The sequence below is a fragment of the Coffea eugenioides genome, chromosome 8, assembly GCF_003713205.1.
Source record: "Coffea eugenioides isolate CCC68of chromosome 8, Ceug_1.0, whole genome shotgun sequence".
Lineage (NCBI taxonomy): Eukaryota > Viridiplantae > Streptophyta > Magnoliopsida > Gentianales > Rubiaceae > Coffea > Coffea eugenioides.
The window spans coordinates 31,867,339-31,875,667 of NC_040042.1; the positions used below are offsets into that span (position 1 = coordinate 31,867,339).

General features: G+C 35.0%; 1 long non-coding RNA gene across 1 annotated transcript; it reads right to left on the reverse strand.

Moving 5' to 3' along the window:
• Positions 1–222: 222 nt before the first annotated feature.
• On the reverse strand, positions 223–3,317 carry LOC113781316. Its single transcript, XR_003469579.1, has 2 exons — positions 3,052–3,317; positions 223–444 (listed from the first exon to the last, which is right to left on the reverse strand). It is a non-coding gene; the product is annotated as an uncharacterized LOC113781316 (long non-coding RNA).
• Between the last annotated feature and the right edge of the window lie 5,012 nt (positions 3,318–8,329).

The following is an 8,329-nucleotide window of genomic DNA, read 5'->3' on the forward strand; positions in this document are numbered from 1 at the left end:
CAACAATTAGACTCAAGAACACTTGCTTAATCGAAAAAATAAACACTGAGAATTCAACTTCTCAAAATTAAGTAAAATGTTCTCCCTTTCTCTACTATACAAGTATTTATGTGACGCCCCCACTTCTCCCTAAGGCGAACCAAAGGGTATCTGCGGGACGCCTGCCTAGCTCTCGCCAGGACTCAAGCAATTCCATTCAACTTATAGCCGGACCACACAACACAAGCCAATAACTTAAATACAATAAATGCGGAAGTATTCAAACTTAATAATAATCATCCATTCTCCAAACCACACGTCAGAATACAGATTACATTTCGTCCAAAGGTTACATTTCCATACCAAAAGTACAATTCCAAAACCAAAGGCATAACCAAAAGTAATAACAAGCCCTAAACAAAAGTACATCAAGAGGGCTTCTCCATTTTACCTCCGAGTTCAAACCTGTTAAGGAAAACAAATCTACAGGGTGAGCAAAAACGCTCGTGAGGCCAAGAACACACATGCAGACACATAGTTCAGATAACAAGTCCAAATAACAATTCAGGTAATAGCTTGCAAGTAATTAATAACGCCAACAAAACGTAACCAGAAACAATTCAAGGATATAGAAGCTCTCAGGAGCTAAATTCCACATTTGCCGACACCGTTTATATATCTTTCCGTGATGACTCTCCGTCAACCGGATTGATATTTTCATATCCGTAGTTCACCACTTACTTCCCATCCGTCCACCATACACCACTTCGGGCCCGCACTACATTTATAAGGCGATACTATACGAGTATGCCAAGCGAGATCTCACAATAGATCAAGCTTATCATTTGAGTCTCATGGCTCACCGAGGTTCCCGACCAAGCCCATGCCGGCTCGAGTTCCAAGGTCGGCCTATGAGTTTGGGCGTCCCCCATTTGTCATGTAAATGTCGAGGAGATTCACTCCATCGACGTATGCAATCATAGCATACCATTTCATGTATTCAAGCATTTGATAGGTTTAAGCAGACATTTCAAGTCATGTAAACCAAGCAAATCATGTTAAGCATGAGTCATTCGTTTCAAATGAGAACGAGTGCGATCAAGTACACACTCGACTTCATTTTGTCAAAATCAGTTAAGCTAAGCATGAAATCAGGTGAATCAAGCATGAATCAAGACTTTAGGGTTCAAGTAGGCATACACTTGACACTCACCAAGTTATGCAAGCAAGTAAATTGGAGGAAGAGTTCAAACTTCCACAGTAGGGTCCTCTTGGAGGTCCTCGTGCGTGCCTGAGCAAATAATAGTGAATTATCACCCATATCCCAAATATCGAGGAATAATTCGTTCACTAGTATTACTCTAGGAAATTCCGTGAAAATGAACCTCAATTACTCGTAAATAGAGGTTCGAGAGAGGTTTAATAACATTCAACAATATTTAAGTCTTTATCTAGGAAATCGGGGATAAAACGTTTAGATAATATCAAAAGAATAAAGAGTTCTTGAAAAACTCTATTTCCTTGAAAGTTGGAAAATTTTCAGTTTTGTTATGAATCTTTGAAAAATCGTAACTCACTCGGCATAAGTCGAGAATTGGAAAACTTTATACCGTTGAAAACCTCTTAGAAAGTACTGCAAGTTCCTAGAAGACACTTTTCCATGAATCGAAGTGGAAAGTGCTCAAAAATGAGCCTAAAGTTGCTGTTCCAAATCACCCAGGATTGAGCCGGGGTTGGTTTTTCGCTAACTTTGAAAATTCGGCAGAATTCACTCGTTGCAAACCAGCCCTTGAAATTTATAGCTCAATTAGAGGTGGAAGTAAGGTTTAGGTCAGAACAAACGGATTGAGAATCGGAGTTTCGAGCACCAAGATATGGTAGCTCAAAGTTAGGAAAAATTCAAGACTGTTACAAAATTTCCAGATTTGGTTCCAACTTTGGACCTTTCATTAAGTGTCGAAACGGACTTGGATTGACACCAAATCTTGCAGTATAATACTCCCATATGACAGGTATCTCTCTATCAAATTTCATGGAAAAATACCCTCGGAAGGGTGGTCATTCAATCAACCAAAGTTTGGAAAAATCCTTAAGGCAATCTGCCTTTAAACTTTCATTACCCATTTCAAAACGTTTAATCAAGCAAACTATCCAATCATGGTTCATTTGTGAAATAAAGGCCTAAGAAACATCCATAATGCCTTTGGTAAGTGTTTGGTATCAAGAACATCAATTAACAAGTTCATTACAAGATCTTGTTCCAAACCAGTCCAACATTAGAGTTTTTTTCCAAAACAGAGCAGTCCACTTGTTTCAGTCACAACTCAGTCAATTTAACTCGAAATCGAGCATGACTTATGCCGTTGGAAAATAAATTCATAGGGCTAAAATATCACAGAAGAAATTGTTTCCAAATTCGGCACCCATCTGGTTCAAATTCGGGCATCAAGTTGCTGCCTGAACACTTCATTCCAGATGAACAGAGCAACAGGACAGCGAACTTAAAACATTTGGTTCGGCTTGCTCACAAAGAATCAGAACGTGCATTATATACCAAATTAAAGCCAGGAATGTCTAGTTTCCAACGCCACCAACAGCACATGATTTCGACATCCGAGGACAGAGTTATAGCCAAAATACTACCACTGGTCAGAATCATACGCGAACAGTTTTCCAGACTTGCTAGTTTCTCAAGAAAAATTCATTTGCTCAATCAAACATCAATATTTTCTAATGAAATTTTTCACACATCTAATACATCCTATAAACATCCAATTCAAGCCATTAGACCATTAAAAATTGGCCTGGAAATGGCCGAACAGAGCAGGGGCAAAATGGTCAAGTTTGGCCCTTGCTCTCTACGTGAGTTTTCTAGCAGTTTCCTTCAACAAATCCATAACTTAAACACTAATCTGATATCATAAACTTCATCAAGCACAGAATCAGCAACAACCCAAGAGTGGGAATTCATAGAGCCCACTTTTCCAACAATACAAGCTACTAGAGTGACGATTCTAGCTCAAATGCATAAATCAAACTTCATAAAACAAGTTTAAGGAGTTAGATGGCTACCTACTTTGATGGCTGTTCAGATCAGAAAATTTCGGTCCCTATGAAGCCTGAAGACAGCCGTGAAACTCCTCCCTTTTCCAGCCTAAGTTGTTGTCCGAGTATTGAGCTAGTTGTAGTTAAATTTTGAGAGAATTTGGTGGAAGTTTGATAGTGATTTGCATGGCTTTGGAAGAAAGAAATGGTGAGAGTCTTTGGTTGTTTCTCTGCAGCAGCTGGCCGACTATGAAGCTAGAAGAAAGGAAATGAATTGCGGTTCTGATGACTTCGCGTACGAAAGACGCTTGACGTCTATTATATTAATTACGTCAAATCAATTATAACTAGTGTCCTACGTGCGCGTTTTGTATCCGATTTCTCTTACGTTTGTTGCACTAGTGCACTAAACCTCTAGGGCCCTTACATTCATATAAATATTATTCATTCTTAATTGTCCCAAAATAATGGTCCAAAGTCCCTCAATTAAGCGCGCACGTGAAAACACGTATTTCTAATTTAGGCGTAATAAAAATTAAAACCTTTGAAAAATTCTTATAACGATCGTACCACTAGTTATTACTTGTGTGTTTAAACCTAAAATTGTCTATTTTAGGTCCATTGTATAGGTCTTAAATTTTTAGCTTATTGCAATCCCAATTGGCTAAAGTTTTTAGACACGTTTCCACTTTTTCGCTAAATAGGCTTATAAGAAAATACTTATTTATTTATCTATGTTTTTATTTTATTATTTTTAAAATGAGACACTTTAGAAATATAACGAACTATAAAATCATGTACTTAGGTCTAATAGGCTAGAAAATATTATTCGTGGCAAAAATCCAAATAAATAATTATTTTAGCCAAAATTAGGGATTTTAAAATAATGGAATTTTCGAATCCTCACAATTTATAAAAGACATTAAATGATATTTGTGATTTGATGAACTTTTGTAAGTGACTCCTTGCAGAATTGGGAAAGTATGGTGTTTGTGATTTTATTTGTTGAAATTTAATTGACATAATTGGTTGAGTTGAGTGGTTCCCATTTTTTCTTCTGATATTGGAGAAGTTGTAATACTTATTGATAGGAAGAAACACCTCGAGAGAGGTCCATCAAAGAGACCAATATGTAAGTTAGGAATCCAACTCTGACTCAAAAGCTTAAACTGTTAGGTCTTGGACCCTTACTTACATATTAACTGCTCTTTCTCCACTCTCGGACCAATGTGAGACATAACCCTTTACTTATGAACCTAACAAATCTCCACCTTCATGAGTAACCCCCACATGAAACCCAAATTTACAAGCCCTTCTTTGAACCCACTTTAATACTCAACGCAAACCCATCTTATCACCTAAGGTCACCTCTTCTCCCAATCATGGACCTACTCTTCTTCAAGATCCAAATTGCATTCTAGACCCCTGCCAACATTTGGCTCCTTGATTTAACACTAACCGGACCCCTACCAAACCCATGGCGCATTTGGTCCAGGAGCCAAACTCCTTAGCACTTTGTCCACCATCAAGACGAGAATTTTCACCAGTCCAACTCCGAAAAGAATCCACTTACCCATGAGTAACCCAATCTCACAACTTGAAGCTCTGATACCAATTTGATAGGGAGAAACACCTCGGAGAGGTCCACCAAAGAGCCCAATATAGAAGTTAGGAACCCAACTCAGACATAAAAGCTTAAACTGTTAGGTTTTGGGCTCTTAATTACATATTAACCGCTTTTTCTCCATCTCTCAGACCAATATGAGACATAACTCTTTATTCATAAATCTAATACTTATGCAACAAGAAAAGGGTAAAAAAAACTCGAAACTTGTAACTCAGTGAAAGTTTAGTTGAAAAGCCTTTTGCCAATGGAGCTAATAACAAAAGTATTGCTTGAACGGGCTGAGTTAGTCAATAAGATGCATAATCCAAAATTAGGGAGAAGAATTGGATTGGTGTTAAGTAGGAGGGATTACAAATAGGAGATTCTGGGTACAAACCACTACTTTGCTATTGATTTTGGTTTCTTTTTCTTTTTTAAATGAGAGGTCTTGTACCTAGAATCTCCTATTTATAATCCCTTCCACTTTAACAAGCCAGGAAAAGACTACTACAAATAGCATTGAGATTATAAATAAGACATTAGTTTAGAATATTTTCTTACGAGAGTCCGGAAGAAATTATAAGATTTTATCATGGTGTGACTTTCTTTCATCGTTTTGAGATATCAATAATATTGTACGTTATTTTATTTCCTTAATTCTGTAATCCTACATGCATAATTATTATTAGAATCCTAAAGTTTGGATTCTACAATAATGGAAACAAACTGTTCCAAAAAGAATTCAATGCATTTTGGCAATAATGTACGAAATGATGACTTATTGGTCCTAAAATGGTTTCATAGAATTTTGTTGGCATTCTCTTAATAGGACTGATGGGTTTTTGCTATACGTACAAGTTAAAATCCGATTTATACCCGTTTGACTACAAGTATACAGGTCAAATTAATAGTTTAGGCATGTATCCGGTTGATCCCACGAGAAAGACTGAACAAGTACCGGCACTACTAAAGCTTCTCTATTATTTAGACTATCAATGAATTATAAGAAATGAAACCTACTGAACTTATGTAAAATAACAAATGAAAGCTCCATAGGTTATGGTATCCCTAACTACTCATGCAAGTGTTATATTTGGATCATTGAGTACTACTATCTAGGCTAGTTATGGTGTAATTTCTTTATGCATATGAAACCTACTTTCGTAATGAATCAACTATACTTATAACTAATCCATACATATTCTCATGGTTATGAAATTAGCTATAAGTTCATTTCTTCAAAGAAATTACATGAAATTAATCACTAAAACCACATAGGTGCACATCTACTCTCGTGAGTGTACTCCCAATCTTTAGCACTTCTTGAACCAGTGTTAAATCTCAATTTTTATTACAGAAACAACACCTTAGATAATCATAATTAGTGGTACCACATTAATTATGATTGAAAGAGCTAAAGTGCTAAATAACTTGCTCAAATCATAGCAATCAAATAGCCAAATAATAAACACTAACAATCATAGAAAGTTCAACCAAACCCAAGGCATAAACTTTAAAGATACATAATAAACACAAAATCCAGAACTTGCATATTAATCATATTTAAGAATCTAATACAAAAGATAAAGAGTTGGAGAAGAGACCCTTGTCACATGAGCTTCAACTCCTCCTTTTTCATCCTCATTTTCATCATAATCTAGCTAATATACAAAAGTGGATGAGTTATACTACTATAAACTAACCTAACACTAAGAAAATGGAAAAACTACATTTTTCCTCTCCCAAGCTTTCTCCCGTATGTCTCTCCTTGAATTTTGCAAGTTTTTGGCTATGTAAAGGTAAAAGGTGGTCAAGGAATGAGGTTTACACCACCCTTTTACAGCTGCAAAGTGTTTGTCACATGTCTAACATTACATGTGACTTATTAGAGGTGAAATCAAGTTGTCCGCGTAAAGAGCAGCCCTTTCTGACCACAATCTGCCCATGAATCCGGCCATTTTCTAGCCAGATTGCTACAGTAACCTTTTTGTGCAATTTCTGTTCAAATTTCAGTACTGTTCCGATTTTGCCTCAACTTCAACTGAACTTTTCTTTACGGTAGAAGCTGAATTAACTCTTGACCAAAATATAAAACTTATAGTCCTTTGAGTTAACCCAATGCATCAAGAATCACCTCATTTGGATTTGTGTAGGTTGAGAAATGACTGAAATACCCTTTACTGCTCACTACCTTATTTCAGTTTCGACCAAAACAAATTGGCAACTGTAATTCGACTTTTTTGACCTAGAAAACCTTAGAACTAGATTTCTATGTCTTCAGCAAAGTTGTAGGTTTATCTCTTATCCTCAAATTGGTTTAAGAATCATCTCAATCCGATCACTGTACCTCAAGTTATAGCCGAAATACGAAAATGTGTCAAAGCTGTCAAAATACACAAAATACAAGTAAAAAGTGATAAAAACCTCATTTAATCACTTAAGAACATTTTTCACTAATTTTAGACAAACTGATTCATTTTCTTCCAATAATATAACCAAAGTGACTAAAAATAACATAAAATGTCATTCAATTATTATATAAATTAGTCATTTATCAAATTCCCCCACACTTGAACCATTGCTTGTTCTCAAGCAATTCACATATAATCAATTACAATGATTCAAGAGGTGAAACAATATATGCATTTTTGTCAAATTTAATTCCTCATGACTTGAAAAACAATCATTATATAATTGTTTAAATTACACTAAATACTCATAATATCAAGTAAATGAAAGATAATTATACCCTAATTTTAACAAGTTAAACTTAATCTCTCACCCTAATCTAATTTCACAAATAAGCAAATCACATAGTCAATTCATAGCCTTCCTCCTCCTATAATCATCTTTTTTCTCAAAATTTACAACTAAGAGGGACTTATTCTTACCTTATTTTACTTAAATAATGAAAATACCTTTTGACGAGAAAATCGACACTTTTGGATGAAGATCTCCGGTTACTCAACATTTCATTTATTTAAATTACTATGCATACTCGTTATTCAAGTACCTTTTTACGCGAAAATCGATATTTGTAGATGCCAACCCCCGGTTACTCGGTACAAGAATCATTGGAGTAGAACAATTTTTATTTACTTTCCTTTCTTTCTTTCTTCTTTTTTTTTATAAGAAAATAAATAGATTTTCTCTCATAGAGAATTATATAAAAATAATCAAAGGAGGAGTATAACTTTTTATCAACTATATCAATCACTTATTTGGAAAATTAAGTAAAGAGGAGAAATTTCATTAAACATGCAAACTTATAGGCATAATTTTCCTCACTTTATCGAATATACTTTCTAAAATGCAAAAATCCTAATTGCATAATAATCATTTCCAAGTCAAATGAGAACTAAATCTTCCAAAATACATATAAAATTTCAACAAGTGGAAGAATTAGAGCGTTTAAAGTTAGAACAAATTGGCCCTTTTTTAAATAAAAGTGTAAAAATTTGAAAAGTTTTTTTGGGCCATAGTGAAATATTGGAAAAGATTTTAGAAAAATTTTGATAGAGTTTCCCCTTGTAATTGGACGAAACTCCCCGCCAACAAACCCAATTTCAAGAAAATTATCCACATGGCAAGTATTTCAAACACAATTCCAACATTTTTAAAGCACTTAAATCCACAAAATATTATCACATGGCATTTAAATGCAAGTTCAAATATTTCCTCCCCCACACTTAAACTTCA